General features: G+C 44.5%; 1 pseudogene; it reads left to right on the top strand.

Annotated features, from left to right (window-relative positions):
* The first annotated feature begins 530 nt into the window (after nt 1-530).
* Nucleotides 531-27039, top strand: part of LOC123750298 (trypsin-3-like) — a 44625-nt pseudogene continuing 18116 nt past the window's right edge.

The raw sequence follows: 27039 nt of genomic DNA, 5'->3' as shown, positions 1-27039 counted from the left end.
TCCAAGAATCCGGGCCTGGTGCAGAGTGCATAGGCATACTGTTTATGGCTTCTTCAAAATCCAGTGGGGATAGGGTGACGTCTGATATATGATTTGATGTTGGTATCATATCCATGAAAAATTCATTTGGGTTATCAATCTTTAGTGCGTTTAATGGCTCACTGAAAACAGAATCGTACTGCTTCCTCAGTAGCTCGCTCATTTCTTTGTTGTCATCGGTGAAAGTTCCATCTCCCTTTCGCAGGAGCCCGATACTAGATGTGGTTTTTGATCTTGATTTTGCATAGGAGAAAAAATATTTCGGATTTCTCTCTATTTCACTGATGGTCTTTTGCTCTCTTTGCCTCTCCTGGGTTTTATATGATTCTTGTAGCTTGCTTTCAATTGTTTCTATTTCTTTACCTAACCTTCTTCGCCGTTCTTGAGATAGGGTGCGACTCTCAAGTTGTTCCGCGATTCGTTTTCTTCGCATATATAGGGAACTACGTTCCCGTTCCAATCTGCATCTCTTCCTCTTTTTTCTTAGGGGTATGCGGTTTGAACATATTTCTAGTGCTACTGAGCTTATTTTTTTCAGGCACTGGTTCAGGTTTGCATTTTCTAGCTGTTCTTCCCAGTTTATTTCTGTGAAATCCTGGTTTATTTGCTCCCAGTTTATCTGTTTATTATTGAAGTTGAATTTGCTGAAATTTCCACCGGGAATCTGGACTGGTTTTGAAGGTCTACTCCCCATGGTTGTCATAACTTCAATTAGGTTGTGATCTGAGTAACAGGTATTTGTAATCATTATGTTCCTGATCAATTCATCATTATTAGTGAAAATGAGGTCCAGCGTGTTCTTCTTCGTAGTTGGTTCTACTATTTGCTGGTTTAAGGCAAACCTGTCACACATCCGTAGCAGGTCATTTGCATGTGCCTGTTCAATTAGGCTACTTCCTGGTATTCTTTCTGATATTACTGTATTAGCCAGGTGCTTCCATTTCAGGTGCCGTAGGTTGAAGTCCCCAAGCAGGATGATGTTCGGAGCTGGATTTGTGAGGTTTTCCAAGCAGCGTTCTATTTTCATTAGTTGGTCTTTAAACTGCTGAGGGTTTGCCTCCGGTGACTTATATACAAAGACAATAACTACATTTAGAATCTCTATCTTGATTATCAGCACTTCCACCATATCATTTGAGGTGTTTAGCAGCTCAGTACAGATGAGTGTGTCTTTGATGTAGAGGCTGACCCCACCCTGAAGCCGGTGTTTCCTATCACATCTGAAAAGATTGTACTCAGAGATCCATATTTCACCATCATGGTAGTCCTTTGTGTGAGTTTCCGTTAGGGCAGCAAACACTGCATTTGCCTCATGAAGGAGACCATCTATAAAGTGAACTTTGTTGGATTTGCGTGTTTTTATACCCTGGATGTTGGCAAATATAAATGATGTTATCGTGTTAGTGGAAGTGCTGGATGCCTTACTTGGTGTTAATATCTGAGGCTCTGGTAAGGAGGTCACTGTGTTTGTGTCCAGGGTGTGTTGTTTTGGAAGTGATTCGTCCATTGGGCAAGGACATTGAACCTCTTATCATCTGGGCTCAGTTTTGTTAACAACCGGTCATTAAGTAAAAATATCTAGAGGAGAACGCTCAATATCCAAGCAATGCACGTCTGTGGTAGAAAATAATAATAATAATAATAAATGCTTCTTGCCTCATTGCTTGATATACCTAATGGTCAGGCAGGATGGTGGCAGTGGTTTAATTAATAAGTTTCTCTGTTTAACATTTCCTTAGGAAAGTTCCATTTGTCCCGGGTGTAACTATCCTGACGTGTCTGGTGTTGCACGAGGCGTTCTGTGGGGGGGACGCTGGTGGCCTCCCGCTGGGTGCTGACGGCGGCCCACTGCGTCAGGAGGAAGCTGTACGTGCGTCTCGGAGAGCACGACATGGCGGTCAGGGAGGGACCCGAGCGAGAGTACAAGGTACGCGTCGCAGCACGTCAGGTGAGGCACGTGTCGCAGCACGTTAGGTGAGGCACGTGTCGCAGCACGTCAGGTGAGGCACGTGTCGCTGCACGTCAGCTGAGGCACGTGTCGCTGCACGGCAGGTGAGGCACGTGTCGCAGCACGTCAGGTGAGGCACGTGTCGCTGCACGTCAGCTGAGGCACGTGTCGCTGCACGTCAGGTGAGGCACGTGTCGCTGCACGTCAGGTGAGGCACGTGTCGCTGCACGTCAGCTGAGGCACGTGTCGCTGCACGTCAGCTGAGGCACGTGTCGCAGCACGTCAGGTGAGGCACGTGTCGCTGCACGTCAGCTGAGGCACGTGTCGCTGCACGTCAGCTGAGGCACGTGTCGCAGCACGTCAGCTGAGGCACGTGTCGCTGCACGTCAGCTGAGGCACGTGTCGCAGCACGTCAGGTGAGGCACGTGTCGCTGCACGTCAGCTGAGGCACGTGTCGCTGCACGTCAGCTGAGGCACGTGTCGCTGCACGTCAGCTGAGGCACGTGTCGCAGCACGTCAGGTGAGGCACGTGTCGCAGCACGTCAGGTGAGGCACGTGTCGCAGCACGTCAGGTGAGGCACGTGTCGCTGCACGTCAGCTGAGGCACGTGTCGCAGCACGTCAGGTGAGGCACGTGTCGCAGCACGTCAGGTGAGGCACGTGTCGCAGCACGTCAGGTGAGGCACGTGTCGCAGCACGTCAGCTGAGGCACGTGTCGCTGCACGTCAGCTGAGGCACGTGTCGCAGCACGTCAGGTGAGGCACGTGTCGCAGCACGTCAGGTGAGGCACGTGTCGCTGCACGTCAGCTGAGGCACGTGTCGCTGCACGTCAGCTGAGGCACGTGTCGCTGCACGTCAGCTGAGACACGTGTCGCTGCACGTCAGCTGAGGCACGTGTCGCTGCACGTCAGCTGAGGCACGTTTTGCTGCACGTCAGCTGAGGCACGTGTCGCTGCACGTCAGGTGAGGCACGTGTCGCTGCACGTCAGCTGAGGCACGTGTCGCTGCACGTCAGCTGAGGCACGTGTCGCTGCACGTCAGCTGAGGCACGTGTCGCTGCACGTCAGCTGAGGCACGTGTCGCTGCACGTCAGCTGAGGCACGTGTCGCTGCATCATCATACGGTGGGATAGACCGGATTTGGAGGTCAGACTACAATGTCTATAGTCGTGATCATTCCACACTGTGACCCTCTGATCATTCCACAATGTGTGACCCTCTGATCATTCCACAATGTGTGACCCTCTGATCATGCCACAATGTGTGACCCTCTGATCATGCCACAATGTGTGACCCTCTGATCATGCCACAATGTGTGACCCTCTGATCATTCCACAATGTGTGACCTCTGATCATTCCACAATGTGTGACCTTCTTGTCATTCCACAATATATGACCCTCTGATCATTCCACAATGTATGACCCTCTATTCATTCCACAATGTATGACCCTCTATTCATTCCACAATGTGTGACCCTCTCATCATTCCACAATGTATGATCCTCTCATCATTCCACAATGTGTAACCCTCAGATCATTCAACAATGTGACCCTCTGATCATTCCTCCACAATGTGTGACCCTCTCATCATTCCACAATGTATGACCCTCTGATCATTCCACAATGTGTAACAATTTGATCATTCCACAATATATGACCCTCTGATCATTCCACAATGTGTGACCTCTGATCATTCCACAATGTGACCCTCTGATCATTCCTCCACAATGTGTGACCCTCTCATCATTCCACAATGTGTAACCCTCTGATCATTCCACAATGTGTGACCCTCTGATCATTCCACAATGTATGACCCTCTGATCATTCCACAATGTGTAACAATTTGATCATTCCACAATATATGACCCTCTGATCATTCCACAATGTGTGACCTCTGATCATTCCACAATGTGACCCTCTGATCATTCCTCCACAATGTGTGACCCTCTCATCATTCCACAATGTGTAACCCTCTGATCATTCCACAATGTATGACCCTCTGATCATTCCACAATGTGTGACCTTCTGATCATTCCACAATATATGACCCTCTGATCATTCCACAATGTGTGACCCTCTGATCATTCCACAATGTATGACACTCTGATCATTCCACAATGTGTGACCCTCTGATCATTCCACAATGTGTGGCCCTCTCATCATTCCACAATGTATGACCCTCTGATCATTCCACAATGTGTGACCCTCTGATCATTCCATAATGTGTGACCCTCTGATCATTCCACAATGTGTGACCCTCTGATCATTCCACAATGTGTGACCCTCTGATCATTCCATAATGTGTGACCCTCTGATCATTCCACAATGTGTGACCCTCTGATCATTCCACAATGTATGACACTCTGATCATTCCACAATGTGTGACCCTCTGATCATTCCTCCACAATGTGTGACCCTCTCATCATTCCACAATGTGTAACCCTCTGATCATTCCACAATGTGTGACCCTCTGATCATTCCACAATGTATGACCCTCTCATCATGCCACAATGTGTGACCCTCTCATCATGCCACAATGTATGACCCTCTCATCATGCCACAATGTGTGACCCTCTCATCATGCCACAATGTATGACCCTCTCATCATGCCACAATGTATGACCCTCTCATCATGCCACAATGTATGACCCTCTCATCATGCCACAATGTATGACCCTCTCATCATGCCACAATGTGTGACCCTCTCATCATGCCACAATGTGTGACCCTCTCATCATGCCACAATGTGTGACCCTCTGATCATTCCATAATGTGTGACCCTCTGATCATTCCACAATGTGTGACCCCTCTCATCATGCCACATTGTATGACCCTCTCATCATGCCTCAATGTGTGACCCTCTCATCATGCCACAATGTGTAAGGACTCCGTGTCGTCGGCAGGTGGCGCGGACGGTCGTGCACCCGCAGTACGACCCGACGACCGTGGACAACGACGTAGCGCTGCTGCAGCTGCCCGAGGCGGTGGAGTCTGGCGCCCGCATCGCCCCCGTCTGCCTGCCGGAGCAGGGCGCCACGCTGCCGGTCGGCGACACCTGCACCATCATCGGCTGGGGCAAGGAGCGCAACACACACATATTCGGCACCGATGTTCTCCACGAAGCTGAGGTAGTGGTGGTGGTGGCCGGCGACCCTTCCACTCACACGCTGTCGACACGCGCACACACGTGCACGCACGCACACACACACACACACACATACCAGCGATACAAAGATGCGAGAAACAACTACACGGCAGTAAGGAGAGAGGCAGAAAGAAATTTTGAAAAAGTGATTGCAGACAAATGTAAAACAGAACCAGGTCTATTCTATAAATTCATAAACAACAAATTGCAAGTAAAGGATAATATTCAGAGGTTGAAAATGGGAAATAGATTCACGGAAGATGAAAAGGAAATACGTGAAACACTAAACGAAAAGTTCCAAAGTGTGTTTGTACAAAATGAAATCTTTAGGGAACCAGATACAATAAGAATTCCAGAGAACAACATAGAGCACATAGAGGTGTCTAGAGACGAAGTGGAAAAAATGCTCAAGTAGCTAAGTAAGAACAAAGCAGTTGGTCCAGATGGAGTTTCACCATGGGTTCTGAGAGAATGTGCACCTGAGCTCAGCATTCCACTTCAACTGATTTTTCAGGCATCCCTGTGTACAGGAGCTGTAGCTGATGTGTGGAAAAAGGCTAACATAGTTCCAATCTACAAAAGTGGGAACAGGTAAGACCCCCTTAATTATAGACCTGTATCATTGACAAGTGTAATAGTCAAAATATTGGAAAAAATAATTAAAACTAAATGGGTAGAACACTTGGAGGAAAACGATATAATATCAGACAGACAGTATGGTTTTCGATCTGGAAGATCCTGTGTAACGAACTTGCTCAGTTTTTATGATCGAGCCACAGAGATTTTACAGGAAAGTGATGGTTGGGTTGACTGCATCTATCTGGACCTAAAAAAACTCTTTCGACAGAGTTCCCCATAAGAGGTTGTTCTGGAAACTGGAACATATTGGAGGAGTGACAGGTAAGCTACTAACATGGATGAAAAATTTCCTAACTGATAGAAAAATGAGGGCCATAATCAGAGGCAAGGTATCGGATTGGAGGAATGTCACGAGTGGAGTACCTCAGGGTTCAGTTCTTGCACCGGTAATGTTCATTGTCTACATAAACGATCTACTAGTGGGAATACACAATTACATGAACATGTTTGCTGATGATGCTAAGATAATAGGGAAGATAAGAAATTTAGATGATTGTCATGCCCTTCAAGAAGACCTGGACAAAATAAGTATATGGAGCACCACTTGGCAAATGGAATTTAATGTTAATAAATGTCATGTTATGGAATGTGGAATAGGAGAACATAGGCCCCACACAACCTATATATTATGTGAGAAATCTTTAAAGAATTCTGATAAAGAAAAGGATCTAGGGGGTGGTTTTAGATAGAAAAATGTCACCTGAGGACCAACATTAAGAACATTGTGCGAGGAGCCTATGCTACACTTTCTAACCTTCGAATTGCTTTTAAATACATTGATGGATAAATACTAAAGAAATTGCTTACGACTTTTGTTAGGCCAAAGCTAGAATATGCAGCTGTTGTGTGGTGCCCATATCTTAAGAAGCACATCAACAAACTGGAAAAGGTGCAAAGACATGCTACTAAGTGGCTCCCAGAACTGAAGGGCAAGAGCTACGAGGAGAGGTTAGAAGCATTAAACATGCCAAAACTAGAAGACAGAAGAAAAAGAGGTGATATGATCACTACCTACAAAATAGTAACAGGAATTGATAAAATCGACAGATTTCCTGAGACCTGGCACTTCAAGAACAAGAGGTCATAGATTTAAACTAGCTAAACACAGATGCCGAAGAAATATAAGAAAATTCACCTTCGCAAATAGAGTGGTAGACGGTTGGAACAAGTTAAGTGAGAAAGTGGTGGAGGCCAAGACTGTCAGTTGTTTCAAAGCGTTATATGACAAAGAGTGCTGGGAAGACGGGACACCACGAGCGTAGCTCTCATCCTGTAACTACACTTAGGTAATTACACACACACACACACACACACACACACACACAGGGGCCTCGTAGCCTGGTGGATAGCGCGCAGGATTCGTAATTCTGTGGCGTGGGTTCGATTCCCGCACGAGGCAGAAACAAATGGGCAAAGTTTCTTTCACCCTGAATGCCTCTGTTACCTAGCAGTAAATAGGTACCGGGGAGTTAGTCAGCTGTCACGGGCTGCTTCCTGGGGTGTGTGTGTGTGTGGTGTGGGAAAAAAAAAAAGTAGTTAGTAAACAGTTGATTGACAGTTGAGAGGCGGGCCGAAAGAGCAAAGCTCAACCCCCGTAAAAACGCAACTAGTAAACACACACACAGAAGACAGATTTCTGTCTGGAAGACAGAAGAGTTAGGGGGGACATGATCGCCACATACAAGATTCTCAGAGGAATTGATAGGGTAGATAAAGACAGACTATTAAACAAAAGGGGCACACACACTAGGGGACACAGGTGGAAATTGAGTGCCCAAATGAGCCACAGAGATATTAGAAAGAACTTTTTATTGTCAGAGTGGTTGACAATGGAATGCATTAGGAAGTGATGTGGTGGAGGCTGACTCCATACACAGTTTCGAGTGTAGATATGATAGAGCCCAGTAGGCTCAGGAACCTGTACCCCTGTTGATTGACAGTTGAGAGGCGGGACCAAAGAGCCAGAGCTCAACCCCCACAACCACAACTAGGTGAGTACAACTAGGTGACTACACACACAGCTGAGGTAGTGGAGGCCACCGATCCTTCCACTCCCACGCTGTCGACACGCACGCGCATGCACACGCACACACACACAGCAGAAGTTATTCAATTTCTGAATAAGAAATTCCAGGAGGTCTTCACATTAGAGCAAGAAGTTCCAGAGATAAGAGAAGGCATAGCTAACCAGGTACCACTAGAAGATTTTGGGATTACCAGTGGGGATGTAAGTAAGCTTTTGCTAGAGTTGGATGTGACAAAGGCTATAGGCCCGGATGGGATCTCACTATGGATACTAATTGAAGGTGCAGAAGCCGTGTCCACTCTCCACACTATATAAAAAATCATTGGTAACAGGTGAACTGCCAACAATTTTGAAGACGGATAATGTAGTCCCGATATACAAGAAAGGGGAAAGACAGGAGGCCCTGAACTACAGGTCAGTGTCCCTAACTTGCATACCATGCAAGTTGATGGAGAAGATTGTGCAAGAAAAGTTAGTAGAACATCTAGAGCGAAAGAACTTTGTAACTCAACATCAGCATGGGTTCAGGGATGGCAAGTCTTGCCTCACAGAATTAAATGAATTATTGGACCAGGCAACAAAAATCAGGCAAGAAAGAGAAGGGTGGGCAGACTGCATATTTTTGGATTGCCAGAAAGCCTTTGGCACAGTACCACACAAGAGACTAGTGCAAAAGCTGGAGATGTAGGCAGTAGCTTTTTTTATTATTATTATTTTCTACCACAGACGTGGCCACACATTTATAATGCTAACCAGCATATATACATTTTCTTCTGTCCTCCATGGGCAGGGTTAGAGATGTGTTAAACATATAGTTCAGGGATTTATTGAATAATCAATCACAGAAGGTGATTCGGTGCTTTAAAATGCTAAGCTAACCTACATATGTAAATACATAGATACACAGATTTGTGTATGCCCTACATAAAGTGTTCGATGTGCCTTTTACATAGTGTCATTAATGTGCATTTACAAAGGTGAAATGTAATTCTGATCAGCTTCCATATATACTCTATACACATACATATACATACACACCTATTGAGGCACCTATTGGAGCTGGACGTGAGAAAGGCTGTTGGGCCGAACGGAATTCCACCATGGGTATTGAAAGAGTGTGCAGGAGCACTTTGCTTGCCACTCTCCATAGTGCATAGTAGGTCACTGGAAACGGGAGACCTACCAGAAATATAGAAGATGGCTAATGTAGACCCAGTATACAAAAAGGGCGACAGACAAGAGGCACTGAACTACAGGTCAGTGTCCTTAACTTGTGTACCATGCAAGGTGATGGAGAAGATCGTGAGAAAAAACCTAGTAACACATATGGAGAGAAGAGACTTCGTGACAACCCATCAACATGGGTTCAGGAAGAGTAAATCTTGCCCTACAGGTTTAATGGAATTCTACGATCAGGTGACAAAGATTAAGAAAGAAAGAAAGAGAAGGATGGGCAGACTGTATTTTTTTGGACTGCGGAAAGCCTTTGACACAGTACTCCATAAAAGGCTTATGCATAAGCTAGAGAAACAGGCAGGAGTAACTGGTAGGGCGCTCCAGTGGATAAGGGAGTACCTAAGCAATAGGAAGCATAGAGTTACACTGAGGGGAGGGTGAAACATCAGATTGGCATGAAGTCACCAGTGGAGTCCCAAAGGGCACTGTACTCGGACCTGTACTGTTTTTGATATACGTAAATGATCTCCCAGAGGGTATAGACTCATTCCTCTCAATGTTTGCTGACGACGCCAATATTATGAGAAGGACTAAGATAGAGGAGGACAGCTTGAGGCTTCAAGAAGACCTGGACAAGCTGTAGGAATGGTCGAACAAATGGTTATTAGAGTTTAACCCAAGCAAATGTAATGTAATGCCGATAGGTGTAGGGAGCAGGAGACCAGATACAATGTTGGGAGATTTGGGAGATGAAATACTGCAAGAGTCAGAGAGAGAGAGAAAGACCTGGGGGTTGGTATCACGCCAGACCTGTCCCCTGAAGCTCATAACAGGAGGATAACATCAGCGGCATATGCCAGGTTGGCTAACATAAGAACGGCCCTTAGAAACTTGTGTAAGGAATCTTTCAGAACATTATATACCACATATATCAGGCCAATCCTGGAGTATGCGGCTCCAGCATGGAGTCCATATCTAGTCAAGCATAAGACTAAACTGGAAAAGGTTCAAAGGTTTGCCACCAGACTAGTACCAAAACTGAGGGGTATGAACTACGAGGAGAGACTACGGGAATTAAACCTCACGTCACTGGAAGACAGAAGAGTTAAAGGGGACATGATCACCACATACAAGATTCTCGGAGGAATTGATAGGGTAGATAAAGACAGACTTTTTAACACAAGGGGCACACGCACTATGGGACACAGGTGGAAATTGAGTGCCCAAATGAGCCACAGAGACGTTAGAAAGAATTTTTCAGTGTCAGAGTAGTAGACAAATGGAATGCATTAGGCAGTGATGTGGTGGAGGCTGACTCCATACACAGTTTCAAGTGTAGATATCATAGAGCCCAATAGGCTCAGGAACCTGTACACCTGTTGATTGACGGTTGAGAGGCGGGACCAAAGAGCCAGAGCTCAACCCCCCCGCAAGCACAATTAGGTAAGTACAATTAGTAAGTACACACACACATACGTACAAATACATATATACATACATATATACACTCGCATGCATTCACATACATTTGTCTCTTTTACTCTGACAGGGCGAGATAGCTGATCGAGAAACTAGTGTGCAATTAAGCACTTAATCACTGAAGGTGATTAAGGTGCGTTTACAAGCTCAGGTTGTATAGTTACATCATATACATACATTGTATGATTGATACATTACATGGTCAATCTTAGGTACAAGTCCAATATATCATCAAGTGTTCCAATACTCATATAGTAACTACAGAGTTCAGCATACCTTAGCCCAGGAGGGCGAAAGTCAGTCAATATGGGACATTCTACAATATAATGTTCAAGAGAGTGCATGTTTTCTCTTTCACAAAGTTGACACATTGTGTACTCGACATTTGGGTTTTGAGAAAGCTGCCAGATACGTCTATATCCCAGGCGTATTCTGGCCACTATAACATCACATTGCCGGGTTCTTGTTCTATTAGTCCCATATGTGAATTTCTCCTCACGATATCTATCATAATATTTAATGCTACAACTTTCAGGTCTTTGAGAATTTGTTAGGTCGGTGAGATTTTCATTAGATATTTGTTTAAGTATTCTCTTTGTCACTGCTAATGAAACATCCATTTTAATGTCTACCACTGGTTTTCTACAGGCTGTCTTTGCACGCATATCAACAGTGTCATGCCTTGAGATGCCAACATGTGATGGTATCCATAGGAATTTAGTTTGAAATCTGTTTTCTTTAGCGCTAAAACATTCATTCGAATATCACTGACTATTTTCTGGGTGTCACTACTATGTGCGTTCAATGCCAGGAGTGTACTCTGCGAGTCACAGTATATAAGTCCACTGCCTTTGTCTTTTAAAAATTCAGTGGCAAGGTATATGCCTGCAAATTCGATTTAAGTTGTACTTGCCCAGTCATTGACGCGCTTCATTGCTGTATGTACGAGAGAAGGTTGTTCAAATATATTACATGCACATCCGGTACATCGTCTACCTTCTTCTACAGAGCCGTCGGAATAGTACTGATACACATCGTTACCCATACTCTGAGTACTCTCAGTGATGCTTTTCAGTGTTAACTGTTTTAATAATGTAGTGTGCACACTATCTTTCTTGGGCGCATTTACAAAATCAACTGATAGATCCCAGTTATCCCATGGAGTAATTGGTTGATTAATCATTAGTTGAGTTGGGTACATATTTAATATTTTGATGGAGTTGGCTACCTTGTAGAACCAAAATACATAATCAGATTTCGTTCTTCTTCTATAGATTTCAGGTGAGTGTAGCATATTAGAAAGTTTAGTTTGAAACTTCATGTGTTGTCTAGATCTACTCAATGCCTTCACGCCGAAAACTGTGCTAATAGACAAAATTCTCTCACCTATGGTAGGTAATTTTAACTCTGCTCTCATATTAACTATTCTCGTGGACTTTGGAGCCCCAAAGATGAGACGCATAGCTTCATTTTGCAAGGTTTCAAGAGATTTCAGCTCTTTGTCAGTATATAGTGTGAAATGTAGAGCATTGTAGTCAATTACTGAGCGTATAAATGATACATAAAACATTCTAGCAAGTCTCACATTAATTCCATGATTGACACCAACAAGGACCCGCAAGGGCTTTAATCTCTCCCAGAGTTTCCTCTTGAGAGAAGAAAGGTACGTAGTGAAAGGTAAGGTACTATCCAATGGAGTATCTAAGCAACAGAAGATAGTGAGTCACTGTGAGGGTTGAGGTCTCAGATTGGAGAAACGTCACCATTGGAGTCCCACAGGGTTCAGTCCTTGGATCTAAACTGTTTCTGATATACGTAAATGGTATAGTAAAAGTAAATGGCCCAGAGGGTATAGAATCGTTCCTCTCATTGTTTGTTGATGATGCAAAAATTATGAGGAGGATTAAGACAGAGGAAGATAGTATGAGCCAACAAGATGACCTAGACAAACTGAACGAGTGATTCAGTAAATGGTTACTAAAGTTCAACCAAAGTAAATGTAAGGTAATGAAACAAGGTAATGGAAACAGGAGGCCAGACACAGGATACCGAATATGAGATGAAGTCCTTTATGAAACGGACAGAGAGAAAGATCTAGGAGTTGATATCACACTAAACCTGTCTCCTGAAGCTCACATAAAAAAAAAATAACATCTGCAGCATATGCGAGGCTGGCTAACATCAGAACTGCCTTCAGGAACCTTTGTAAGGAATCATTCAGAACTTAGTATACCACATAAGTAAGACCAATCCTGGAGTATGCGGCCCCAGCATGGAGCCCGTACCTTGTCAAGCACAAGACAAAGCTGGAAAAAAATCAGAGGCATGTCACTAGGCTAGTCCCAGAATTGAGAGGCACAAGTTACGAGGAAACGCTGCGTGAAATGCACCTCCCGACGCTGGAAGACATAAGAGTAAGGGGAGACATGATCACAACCTACAAAATTCTCAGAGGAATTGACATGGTAGACAAGGACAAACAGTTTAACACGGCTGGTACACGAACAAGGGGACACAGGTGGAAACTGAGTACCCAAATGAGCCACAGGGATGCTAGAAAGAACTTTTTCAGTGTCAGAGTAGTTAACAAGTGGAATGCATTAGGCAGTGATGTGGTGGAGGCTGACTCCATACATAGTTTCAAATATAGATATGATAGAGCCCAGTAGGCTTTGGAATCTGTACACCAGTTAATTGACAGTTGAGAGGCGGGACCAAAGAGCCAGAGCTCAACCCCTGCAAGCACAACTAGGTGAGTTCGACTTGGTGAGTACACACGCACACATACACGTGTGTGCGTGTGCCTCGCCCAAAAGGAAAAAAAAGGAAATGTAGATGAGAAACCCATAGTTTAATCAGAGATGTAAGCTAGCAAGGCAACTAAGTACAATACCATGGAGAAACTATAGAAATAACAGGACACTAGTGAGCAGAGAAAGTTACCAGAGTGCCAGGAATGAATACGTCAGGGTGAGAAGAGAAGCAGAGAGGCAATATGAAAATGACATAACGTGCAAGGCAAAGACTCAACCCAAATTGCTGCATAGCCACATCAGGAGGAAAACAACAGTGAAAGAACAGGAAATGAAACTGAGGATAGGGGCAGACAGATTCACTACAAACGACAAGGAAGTGTGCGTGGAACTCAATAAGAAATTCCAGGTCTTCACATCAGAGCAAGGAAAAGTCCCAGAGATAAGAGAGGGAATATCTAACGAGACACAACTAGAGCAGTTTGTGATTACCAGTGGAGGAAGCATCTGCTAGATTTGGATGTGACAAACGCTAAAGGGTCGAATGGTATCTCACCATGGAGTCTAAAGGAAGGAGCAGAAGCTCTGTGCCTACCACTCGCCATGGTGAACAACAAATCACCGGTAACAGGTGAACTGCCAAAAATTTGAAAGATGGCTAATGTAGTTCCGATATTCAAGAAGGGTGATAGACAGGAGGCCCTGAACTACAGGCCAGTGTCCCTAACTTGCATATCATGCAAGTTGATGGAGAAGATTGTGCAAAAAGAGCTAGTAGAAAATCTGGAGCGAAAGAACTTTGTAACGCAACATCAGCATGGATTCAGGGATGCCAAGTCCTGCCTCACCGGATTAATTGACTTCAATGACCAGGCAACAAAAATTAGGTAAGATAGACTGCAGACTGTATATTTCTGAACTGCCAGAAAGCCTTTGACACAGTACCACATAAGAAACTAGTTCACAAGCTGCAAATGCAGGCAAGAGTGAAAGGGAAAGTACTCCAATAGATAAGGGAGTAGCTAAGGAACAGAAGACAGCGAGTCACTGTGGGGGGTGAGGACTAGGAGTGGCGAGGCGTCACCAGTGGAGTCCCACAGGGACCAGTCCTTGGACCTATACTGTTTTTGATATACGTAAATGATCTCCCAGAGGGAATTGACTCGTTCCTCTCAATGTTTGCTGATGATGCAAAAATTACGAGGATGATCAAGAAAAAGGAAGATAGTATGAGGCTACAAGGTGTCAGGTAGAATTTCCTTAACCAGGTCATCTGATGCTGAGGAGGAAGACAGGAAGGCTGGGACAGCAATTTGGGTAGCAGTGCGGACACCCAAGCCACCGAGCCTAACAGGAAGAGTGGCTTGTTTCCACTGGCATTCGTTGAGGGAGAGGTTAACAACTTTTTCCAGCATGGTCTTCAGTAAGAGGTCATACTCTTCAAGCTTTCGGCTGTCGTATATATATATATATATATATATATATATATATATATATATATATATATATATATATATATATATTTATATATATATATATATATATATATATATAAATAAATATATATATATATATATATATATATATATATATATATATATATATATATATATATTTATATATATATATATATATATATATATAAATAAATATATATATATATATATATATATATATATATATATATATATATATATATATAGTCACATAGATATATAGATATATATATATACATAGATATATAAAAAAAAAAGGGAAGGGGGTGGTAGGAGAAAAGCACACAGAAACTGTATTGGAGGGAATACACATTCCCTCCAATGCGTTATGTGTGGTTTCCTCCGAGGCTATGGGTCCCCCTTCCTCCAGCCAGAGGTGGTACTCCCTTCCCTATTAAAAATATATATATATATATATATATATATATATATATATATATATATATATATATATATATATATATATACATATATATATGTCGTACCTAGTAGCCAGAATGCACTTCTCAGGCTACTATGCAAGGCCCGATTTGCCTAATAAGCCAAGTTTTCCTGAATTAATATATTTTCTCTAATTTTTTTCTTATGAAATGATAAAGCTACCCATTTCATTATGTATGAGGTCAATTTTTTTATTGGAGTTAAAATTAACGTAGATATATGACCGAACCTAAGCAACCCTACCTAACCTAACCTATCTTTATAGGTTAGGTTAGGTTAGGTTATGTAGGTTAGGTAGTCGAGAAAACATTAATTCATGAAAACTTGGCCTATTAGGCAAATCGGGCCTTTTATAGTAGGCTGAGAAGTGCGTTCTGGCTACTAGGTACGACATATATATATATATATATATATATATATATATATATATATATATATATATATATATATATATATATATATATATATATATATATATATATATATATATATATATATATAATTACAATTCATAATGCATATAATAATTTCAAATCCTTATAAACGAGCATTCTTAAGATATTACTTGACAAATGCTGTAGAAGGCGTTTATTCAACGGTGACACATATTAATGTGTTGGGTGTGTATGTGTGTGTTGAGGGCTGCGAGGATGGTAGTAACTGTACTGCTGTGTGCGTCGCAGGTCCCCATCATCGCCAGCAAGATGTACGAGGCGGTGTACGAGGACTACTTCATCACTTCCAATATGTTCTGCACCGGTTACCGCAAGGGCCGCGTCGACTCGTGTGCCGGGAGGACCGCTTCTGTGTCACCGCTACGGCAGATGGTGAGCCAACCCACTCAAGCTCCAAACGTACATTACCATTAAATTATTAAGTTTACAAGTGCACTGACATGGGCACACACTCTCAGACTCATTAGACATTAACTCTCAGACTCATTAGAGACATTAACTCTCAGACTCATTAGAGACATGTTTAGCACACCAATAAACAACATGAAAGTTGATGACCCAGACAGCTTCTTTATGAATGACATTCAAGCTGCAGATAATATAACGGATATTACCACAAACTCGGAAGACTTTGAAAGAGAAATTGATAATATGCCTATGCACTCAGCTCCTGGGCCTGACTCATGGAATTCAATATTCATAAAGAAATGTAAAGTACCAGTAGCGAGAGCACTCAGCGTAATATGGAGAAAGAGCCTGGATACAGGGGAGATACCAGCAGCACTTAAATCTGCAGATATAGCTCCGTTGCACAAGGGGGGGAGTAAAGCCTTGGCAAAAAATTATAGGCCAGTTGCACTAACTTCACACATAATAAAAGTGTTTGAAAGAGTGATTAGGAATCAAATTTCTAGTTTTATGGAAAACAATGAATTGCACAATCCAGGACAACATGGATTTAGAGCGGGAAGATCCTGTCTGTCACAGTTACTCAACCACTATGACAAAATCACAGAAGCCCTAGAAGAAAAGCAAAATGCAGATGTTGTATACACAGACTTTGCAAAGGCGTTCGACAAATGTGACCATGGGGTGATAGCTCACAAAATGAGGTCAATGGGAATAACTGGAAAAGTAGGACGCTGGATACTCAATTTCCTGTCGAACAGAACACAAAGAGTAACAGTCAATCAGATAAAATCGAGTCCAAGCGATGTTAAAAGCTCTGTACCTCAAGGTACAGTCCTTGCACCGCTACTGTTCCTTATTCTCATATCTGATATAGACAAAAATACACGCCACAGCTTCGTGTCGTCCTTTGCAGATGACACAAAAATCAGCATGAAAATTACCTCTGCTGAAGACATTGAAAAACTACAAGCAGATGTCAACAAAGTTTTTGATTGGGCAGCAGAAAATAACATGATGTTTAACAGTGATAAATTTCAGGTACTCAGGTACGGCAAAAATGAGGATCTGAAACATAATACAGGGTACAAAACACAATCGAATCTTCCCATAGTAGAAAAACAGCATGTCAAGGATTTGGGAATAATGATGTCCGACGATCTAACGTTTAGGGAGCATAACCAAGCAAATATCGCGTCAGCCAGAAAAATGATCGGATGGATTACGAGAACTTTCAAATCCAGGGATCCCATCACAATGGTTGTACTCTTCAAGTCACTTGTGCTGTCCCGTCTCGAGTACTGCTCAGTACTCACTTCCCCCTTCAGAGCAGGAGAGATTGCTGAAATAGAGGAAATACAGAGAACATATACGGCACGCATAGACGAGATAAAACACCTAAATTATTGGGATCGTCTCAAAGCTCTCCAAATGTACTCTCTAGAAAGGAGACGAGAGAGATACCAAATAATATACACATGGAAAATACTGGAGGGTCAGGTCCCAAATCTACACAGTAAAATAACAACGTACTGGAGTGAACGATATGGAAGAAAATGCAAGATTGAACCAGTGAAGAGCAGAGGTGCCATAGGCACAATCAGAGAGCACTGTATAAACATCAGGGGTCCTCGGTTGTTCAACGTCCTCCCAGCGAGCATAAGAAATATTGCCGGAACAACCGTGGACATCTTCAAGAGAAAACTGGACGGTTTTCTAAGAGAAGTTCCGGATCAGCCGGGCTGTGGTGGGTACGTGGCCCTGCGGGCCGCTCCAAGCAACAGCCTGGTGGACCAAACTCTCACAAGTCGAGCCTGGCCTCGGGCCGGGCTTGGGGAGTAGAAGAACTCCCAGAACCCCATCAACCAGGTATCAACCAGGTATCAACCAGACATTAACTCTCAGCCTTATTAGAGACATATTAACTCTCAGACTCATTAGAGACATTAACTCTCAGACTCATTAGATACATTAACTCTCAGACTCACTAGAGACATTAACTCTCAGACTCATTAGAGACATTAACTCTCAGCCTCATTAGAGACATATTAACTCTCAGACTCATTAGAGACATACTAACTCTTAGCCTCACTAGAGACATATTAACTCTCAGACAACTGGAACACGACAAGTGCTACCGACAAACAATAACTGTGACAGGCAGCAGGAGACTAATAACGGAGGCAAAGTCCATAGAGCTTCAGGACAGGAGTGCAAATGATTGGTATACTCCATCGTCCTTTAGTGCTAAACAGCTTTTCATATCATCCTTCATAGAAACATTTCTAACGAGAGGAAGAAGCAGGTTCAGATAACAGGAGGCAGGTACCTGATTGGCTGAGGGAGTACCTGATGGATAGGAGTCAGTGAAGAGCATGCCTGTTGTATGTTCCTTTGGAGTAATGAAAATAGGTGTACCTCTGTTCATCTCTCCAAAAGTGACAAACAAGTGTGCAATGTTTTCCGTTTCTCTGGGTGACATAGGCAAATATACTAGTGTCGTTCATCTTTCTTGGGTGACAAAACTGCGTTAATTTTTCCTGTTGACTAGGGTGACAAACGGGTATGTCAGCGTTATCTAACCCACTAGGGTGACAAACGGGTATGTCAGCGTTGTCTAACCCTTTAGGATGACAAACGGGTATGCCAGCGTTGTCTAACCCACTAGGGTGACAAACGGGTATGTCAGCGTTGTTTAACCCTTTAGGATGACAAACGGGTATGCCAGCGTTGTCTAACCCACTAGGGTGACAAACGGGTATGTCAGCGTTGTCTAACCCTTTAGGATGACAAACGGGTATGCCAGCGTTGTCTAACCCTTTAGGATGACAAACGGGTATGCCAGCGTTGTCTAACCCACTAGGGTGACAAACGGGTATGTCAGCGTTGTTTAACCCACTAGAGTGACAGAGATAACAGTAATCGTCCAATGTGACTAATTTCTCTCCTTCCTTCAGGTACATCTATGGCATCACGTGGTTCGGGGAGGGTTGCGGTAAGCGGGGTAAGTTTGGCATCTACGCCAGAGTGTCCAACTACCGCCACTGGGTACAGAGCGTCATCTCCACTCCCTACCCCTGAACAATGCTCGCTACCTTCACTGATGTCCTGAACTTCGAGCGCTGCTCTCGTCCTCGAACGACGTGCTGGATCTTGAAGGTTTTCTTGCCCATCATCCGTCAAGATAACCCTGATCCTTGACTGCTCGTCGTCTGAATACTGCCCAAGACTCTAAAACAAACTCTGGCACTTGAGCACAATGTGTTACCCTCTAAACATTATCGCTAGTCATTTTATTTAATACCCCTGACTCTTAAATACTGGATCTAACATTTGAAAATGACCCCTTACCACTGAATTGTGCCACTTGTCCTTAAATACTGCCACTGACCCTGGAACGATGGGTGGGGCTGGATGAAGGGGCTGGAGCAGGCACGACAGTAATCAACAGGGAGGTCCACCATGAGAGCTGGAGGCCAGGACCGGGTCGTCCTCGCTGCGCCAAACAAGTCACAATAACAGAGGTAAACATAAGGCTTCAAGAACCACCAGTCAGCAAAGAGTGACAACACTCACTGTACTCATCTGTCGTGGATCTTGACTCATTCTAATGAGTATTATGTGAGACTTGTCTGTCAGTCAGTCAGAGACAAATGCTATGATGGCCTTGTGATAAGCGAAGATGAACTAAGGTTGTGAGTTTCACAGAAGAAGGCGTGATCAAGTCTTCACGCCTGACGGACGTACACAAACTCATCAGAGTGAGTCAGATCACCTATGACGAGCGCAGAGGAGCGTCGCAGGTACCATCACCATCAGTGATGGGAGCCAGTGGAAAAGGGAGAGACCACCGTCCCATGGAATAGTCACCATCACTTCCCACGCTCCTCAACGAGGCGTCGAAGCCATACTTGTGTTTGCTGGGGCACATGCCGTCGTGTGGTGGCGTGTAGTGCTTGCTGGAACAGTACAAAGTGTCCCCCAGCTACTGGAGAGAGTGAGTGGGGACGTGGTGTCCCCCCCACAGTTACTGGAGTGAGAGGGCTGGCACAGGTGCGACACTGTGCTAGAAAGGGCAAAGTGTACCTGGACAGGTGTAGTTAGTGGTGAGGTAACTTGAGCATCTTCCTCCTGTGAGAGTAGCAGCATCCACCTTCTCAGTGGAGTTAACCTCAGCTTTTGACAGCTCTTCAGTGGTGATATGTTAAGCATTATATTTTATACGTGATTAATAAATCCAGAGACTGAAATGCGGTACAGCAATATTTGATTAAATATTAGAAATGTTGTGTTCAAGCTTTTGTGAATCAAATCAGTGGAGACTTTGACGCTTGCGGCAGCGTTACGCTTGTGTAACCTGTAGTGACATTCCTGTGAGGGGGAGGGGGGCAGGTCAGTGCCCGACACGTCTTCCCTGTTGGGAGCTTATGGTGCTTGTCTGTTGCCCGTTGATACCTGTTGAGACTGTCAGTGTGTGTCTCACTCCCCCGTTGATACCTGTTGAGACTGTGTGTCTCACTCTTCCTATTATATATATTCCTGTATATATATATCTTTCTCATCTTCTGGTTCGCTTTCTCATCTTAAGTTTTTGTCTCATTCCATTTGTCTCATTCGTTTTTGTCCCTACCCCTATCTTCATCACATTACATTTGCTTGGGTTAAACTGTAACAACCATTTGTTCGACCATTCCTTCAGCTTGTCCAGGTCTTCATGAAGCCTCAAGCTGTCCTCCTCTGTCTTAATCCTTCTCATAATTTTGGCGTCGTCAGCAAACATTGAGAGGAATGAGTCTATACCCTCTGGGAGATCATATCAGAAACAATATAGGTCCGAGTACAGAGCCCTGTGGGACTCCACTAGTGACTTCATGCCAATCTGAGATCTCACCCCTCACTGTAACTCTCTGCTTCCTATTGCTTAGGTACTCCCTTATCCACTGGAGCGCCCTGCCAGTTACTCCTGCCTGTTTCTCCAGCTTATGCATCAACCTTTTATGATGTGTACTCACCTATTTGTACTCACCTATTTGTGCTTGCAGGATCGAGCATTAACTCTTGGATCCCGCCTTTCCAGCTATCGGTTGTTTACAGCAATGACTCCTGTCCCATTTCCCTATCATACCTAGTTTTAAAAGTATGAATAGTATTTGCTTCCACAACCTGTTCCCCAAGTGCATTCCATTTTTCCACTACTCTCACGCTAAAAGAAAACTTCCTAACATCTCTGTGACTCATCTGAGTTCCCAGTTTCCACCCATGTCCCCTCGTTCTGTTATTATTACGTGTGAACATTTCATCTATTTCCACTTTGTCAATTCCCCTGAGTATTTTATATGTCCCTATCATATCTCCTCTCTCCCTTCTTTTCTCTAGTGTCGTAAGGTTCAGTTCCTGCAGACGCTCTTCATATCCCATCCCTCGTAACTCTGGGACAAGCCTCGTCGCAATCCTCTGAACCTTCTCCAGTTTCTTTATGTGTTTCTTTAGGTGGGGGCTCCATGATGGCGCGGCATACTCTAAGACGGGTCTCAATGTAGGCAGTGTAAAGCGCCCTAAAAGCCTCCTCATTTAGGTTTCTGAATGAAGTTCTAATTTTCGCCAGTGTAGAGTACGCTGCTGTCGTTATCCTATTTATATGTGCCTCAGGAGTTAGATTAGGCGTCACATCCACTCCCAGGTCTCTTTCTCGAATCGTTACAGGTAGGCTGTTCCCCTTCATTGTGTACTGTCCCTTTGATCTTCTATCAACTGATCCCATTTCCATAACTTTACATTTACTGGTGTTAAACTCCAGTAGCCATTTCCCGGACCATCTCTGCAACCTGTTTAAGTCCTCTTGGAGGATCCTACAATCCTCGTCTGTCACAACTCTTCTCATTAATTTTGCGTCATTCTCAAACATTGACATGTATGATTCCACTCCTGTAAACATATCATTTACGTAAATTAGAAAGAGGATTGGTCCCAGCACCGATCCTTGAGGTACTCCACTTGTTACTGTTCGCCAGTCCGACTTTTTGCCCCTTACCATTACCCTCTGGCTCCTTCCTGTTAGGTAGTTCTTCACCCATACTAGGGCTTTTCCGCTTACTCCTGCCTGCCTCTCAAGTTTGTATAGCAGTCTCATGTGCGGTACTGTATCAAAGGCCTTTTGGCAGTCAAGAAATATACAGTCTGCCCAGCCTTCTCTGTCCTGCCTTATCCTTGTTACTTTATCATAGAATTCTAAAAGGTTTGTCAGGCATGATTTCCCTGTCCAGAACCCATGTTGGTGCTTGTTTACAAACCCAATGCTCTCCAGGTGCTCAACAAGTCTTAGCCTAATTATTCTTTCAAGTATTTTGCAGGGGATGCTTGTCAGTGATACGGGTCTGTAGTTAAGTGCCTCCTCCCTATCACCTTTCTTGAAAATCGGTACGACATTTGCCTCCTTCCAGCAACTGGGCAATTCTTCCGACATGAGTGACTCATTAAAGATCATTGCCAGAGGCACGCTGAGAGCCTGCGCTGTCTCTTTAAGTATCCACGGTGATACTTTGTCTGGTCCAACAGCTTTATTTGCATCCAGTGTTGTCAACTGTTTCATTACCTCCTCTGCTGTCACCTCTATATCTGATAGTCTTTCATCTAGGGTAATCGCTTTTAACAATGGGAGCTGCTCAGGCTCGGTTGTGAACACTCCACGGAATTTTGCATTCAGTACCTCGCAGATTTCCTTGTCGCTTTCTGTATATGCCCCTTCTGTTTTCCTCAGTCTTGTCACTTGGTCATTTACCGACATCTTCCTTCTTATATTGCTATGTAGTAATTTAGGTTGCTTTTTCGCTTTGACTGCAATATCATTCTCATAATTTCTTTCCGACACTCGTCTTATGTTAATGTAATCATTCCTAGCTCTGTTACATCTAATCCTGTTGTCCTCTGTCCTTTGTCTTCTGTACTTCTCCACTCCCTCCTGCTTCTCACCTTTGCTTCCTGACACTGTCTATTAAACCATGGGTTATTATATTCACTCCTGCTTGTTCCTTTATTGTTGGAATAAATCTCTCTTCAGCCTCCTTGCATTTCAATATGACTTGGTTCATCATACCTTGCACTGTTTTTCCTCTAAGTTCTTCCTCCCACTGCACTTCTCCCAGGTAGTCCCTTATCCTTCTGTAATCCCCTTTTCTGTAATCAAGTCTCCTTTCCCCGACCTCTTGTCCTTTGGTCACAATTTTAAGCTCCATCATATAGTCAAAGACTAGGACACAATGGTCACTGGCTCCTAGTGGTATTTAATGTTCCAACTGCTCGATGTTTTCTACATTCTGGGTGAAAATGAGATCTAATAGGCTGGGCGTATCCCCTCCTCTTTCCCTAGTATCTTCCTTCACATGCTGTGTTAGGAAATTCCTGTCAATAACGTCTACCAGCTTCGCTCCCCAGGTCTCCTCCCCGCCATGGGGATTCCTCGTTTCCCAATTTATCTCTCCGTGATTTAGGTCCCCCATGACCAGCAGCTTCGCTCTCATTCTATGCACTATAGTTGCTGCCCTCTGCAGTTCATCTATACATGTCTTGTTGCTGTCCTCGTACTCCTGCCTGGGGCTTCTACTGTTTGGTGGGGGATTGTAGAGTATCAAGATTACAATCTTCTTCCCATCCACGGTCAGAGTTCCATGTATGAAGCTCGTACTTTCATTGGTACCCGGATTTTCCAGCTCATCAAACTTCCATTTCCGCTTTATTAGGAGTGCCACTCCTCCTCCCTGTCTCTGTGTCCTTTCTTTTCTTATCACCTGGTACCCCTCTGGAAAGATTGCATCCGAGATCATGCCATTTATTTTAGTTTCCACTATTGCCACTATGTCTGGGTCTGCCTCACTAACTCTTTCTTTTATCTCTTCTGCTTTATTGGCTACCCCATCAGCATTGGTGTACCAAACCTTGAGACTCTTCTTGGAAACTCTGGTGTCAGAGTTCCCCCTTTCACCGGGGGTCTGGGGGAAACTGGGGGGCGAGTGGGGGCTGTGGGGGGTGAATGGGGGGGGGTGCTAGGGGGGTGCCTGGGAGTGCCTGGTAGGCGAATGGAGTCTGGGCATCTAGGGGGGTAGGAAGGGCATAATGGGTCTGAATAGCATAGGGGGGTTGAGAAATAGAGTGAGACTGAGAGTCAGATAGAGGTTGAGAGGTTGGGGGGGAGAGGGATATTGAGGGCAGAGGGCTGAGAGGAGAATGGAGCATGGGTGCTGGGAGTGGAAGAGAGGGTGTATTAGTTAGGGGGAATCGGGGGTAGGTGGGGGTTTTGGGGTAGAAGAGGGGAAGAGGGAGATGGGGGAAGGTGTTAGGGGGTCACAAGGTGAGGGGTTAAATGTGGGCTGGAGGTGCATAGGAGGGGTGAGGGTTGGGTGGGGTTTGGGGGTGAGTGGAAGAGGGGTGCAGTGGAAGCTGGGATGGAGTAGATGGAATTGAAATCAATGGGGTAGAAGGGGCAGGGGAGTAGGAAGGGGTAGTAGGGGAGGGGGGATGGGAAGGTATGTTTTTTAGGGCATGGCTTGACCCGCTGGGGTCGTTGACAGGTGTGATGTAGCAGGGGCAGGGGAATCGTTGGGGAGGTGCAAATGTGGAAGGGACAGGGGGGTTTTGGGGTGATGAAGCAGGGGGGTTTTGGGGTGATGAAGCAGGGGGGTTTTCGGGGGCTGAGGCAGGGGGGAGGTATAGGAGGGCTGAGTTGGGGAAGATGCGACCTGGGAGGTGACCTGGGAGGTGGCCTGGGAGGTGACCTGGGATGTGACCTGGGAGATGAGACTATCTGAGAGGCTAGTTCGGTGTCGTGCTTGCCACCCTATTCTTGTGGGCTATTTGCTCATCTTTCGTCATAAACCTCTCTATAAACACATTGTAATGGGTTTCACTTCCTCTGAGTAAATGCTTGTTCCTCATTATGTACTTCACAGCCTCCTCATTGAAGAATTGCACCAGAACAGGTCTATTCTTGGTACAACTGTAAGGTCCAACCCGCCGGCTGATATCCACCTCGTGTTCTGTCATTCCTGATCCAATACATCTCAATATCTCATGCAATTCATATTTTTCCGTCTCTATTCTCTCTTGTCTTGTTGGTGCCCCAGATTCGAATAATCCATGTATTATAATAGACCATCTCCTCAGTAATTCATTGTCATGCTGGTAGCCTGTCCCCTGGGGATTCTCCATCCCAACCACAGTGACTAACCCATCCCCCACTAATCCTCTGTCCTTAGCCATGCTGTTAATCCTTCCTAATTCGTTTGTGATCCGAGCACTTTCCCTCTCCCAGTCCTCTCTTCCCTTCCTAATCTCTTCCTGAATATAGAGCATAAGTTCTTGTTTCTGCCTCTCTACTGCATCCTGTATTTGCTGAAATAAATCGCTTTTAATCCCTTGGATTAGATCCTCCATCCAATCGCTCCTTCTCTCTACAAATTTCCCTATTAATTTGTCTATAAATCTGTCCTCCTCCTCATCCCTGCTGGTGATTGACCTTGAACCCCTTCCTGATCTTGTCATTGCAGTAACAACCTAGCCAAAAAGGCGCTCCTCAATACCTTGCACAATCCGCAGCACAAACAGGCGAGAAAGTACTCCACGCGGCTGGTCAAGAAGTGAGGTCGCTGCGTCCCGCTTCACAGCTGGTGAGGTCACTAGTGGTGAGGTCACTCCGGCTCCATAATTTCACAATACCACGATGTACTCAACACTTATTTTCAATGGTGCAGTTTCTACTGTTTTTCTTCACTTTCTTGTGGTTTGAGTGAGCTTACTAGTTATTCAATCACTCATATACGCATATACACTGATTATTCCCCCCAATTCACTAGCTATGCAAGAGCTTCCCAGACCCTTGTGACCTCTGCGGCTGTCTGACCTCAACTGCGTGTGTGTGTGTGTGTGTGTGTGTGTGCGTGTGTGTGTGTGTGTGTGTGTGTGTGTGTGTGTGTGTGTACTCACCTCACCTAGTTGTACTCACCTAGTTGTGTTTGCGGGGGTTGAGCTCTGGCTCTTTGGTCCCGCCTCTCAACCGTCAATCAACAGGTGTACAGATTCCTGAGGCTATCGGGCTCTGTCATATCTACACTTGAAACTGTGTATGGAGTCAGCCTCCACCACATCACTTCCTAATGCATTCCATTTGTCAACCACTCTGACACTAAAAAAGTTCTTTCTAATATCTCTGTGGCTCATTTGGGCACTCAGTTTCCACCTGTGTCCCCTTGTGCGTGTTCCCCTTGTGTTAAATAGACTGTCTTTATCTACCCTATCAATCCCCTTCAGAATCTTGAATGTGGTGATCATGTCCCCCCTAACTCTTCTGTCTTCCAGCGAAGTGAGGTTTAATTCCCGTAGTCTCTCCTCGTAGCTCATACCTCTCAGCTCGGGTACTAGTCTGGTGGCAAACCTTTGAACCTTTTCCAGTTTAGTCTTATCCTTGACTAGATATGGACTCCATGCTGGGGCTGCATACTCCAGGATTGGCATGACATATGTGGTATACAAAGTTCTGAATGATTCTTTACACAAGTTTCTGAATGCCGTTCGTATGTTGGCCAGCCTGGCATATGCCGCTGATGTTATCCGCTTGATATGTGCTGCAGGAGACAGGTCTGGCGTGATATCAACCCCCAAGTCTTTTTCCTTCTCTGACTCCTGAAGAATTTCCTCTCCCAGATGATACCTTGTATCTGGCCTCCTGCTCCCTACACCTATCTTCATTACATTACATTTGGTTGGGTTAAACTCTAACAACCATTTGTTCGACCATTCCTTCAGCTTGTCTAGGTCTTCTTGAAGCCTCAAACAGTCCTCTTCTGTTTTAATCCTTCTCATAATTTTAGCATCGTCTGCAAACATTGAGAGAAATGAATCGATACCCTCCGGGAGATCATTTACATATATCAGAAACAAGATAGGACCGAGTACAGAGCCCTGTGGGACTCCACTGGTGACTTCACGCCAATCGGAGGTCTCACCCCTCACCGTAACTCTCTGCTTCCTATTGCTTAGATACTCCC

Source organism: Procambarus clarkii, chromosome 15 (assembly GCF_040958095.1).
Source record: "Procambarus clarkii isolate CNS0578487 chromosome 15, FALCON_Pclarkii_2.0, whole genome shotgun sequence".
In the NCBI taxonomy this organism is placed as follows: Eukaryota; Metazoa; Arthropoda; class Malacostraca; order Decapoda; family Cambaridae; genus Procambarus; species Procambarus clarkii.
The sequence above is the reverse complement of the archived record's forward strand: the minus strand, read 5'-3'. Positions and strand labels throughout refer to the sequence as shown.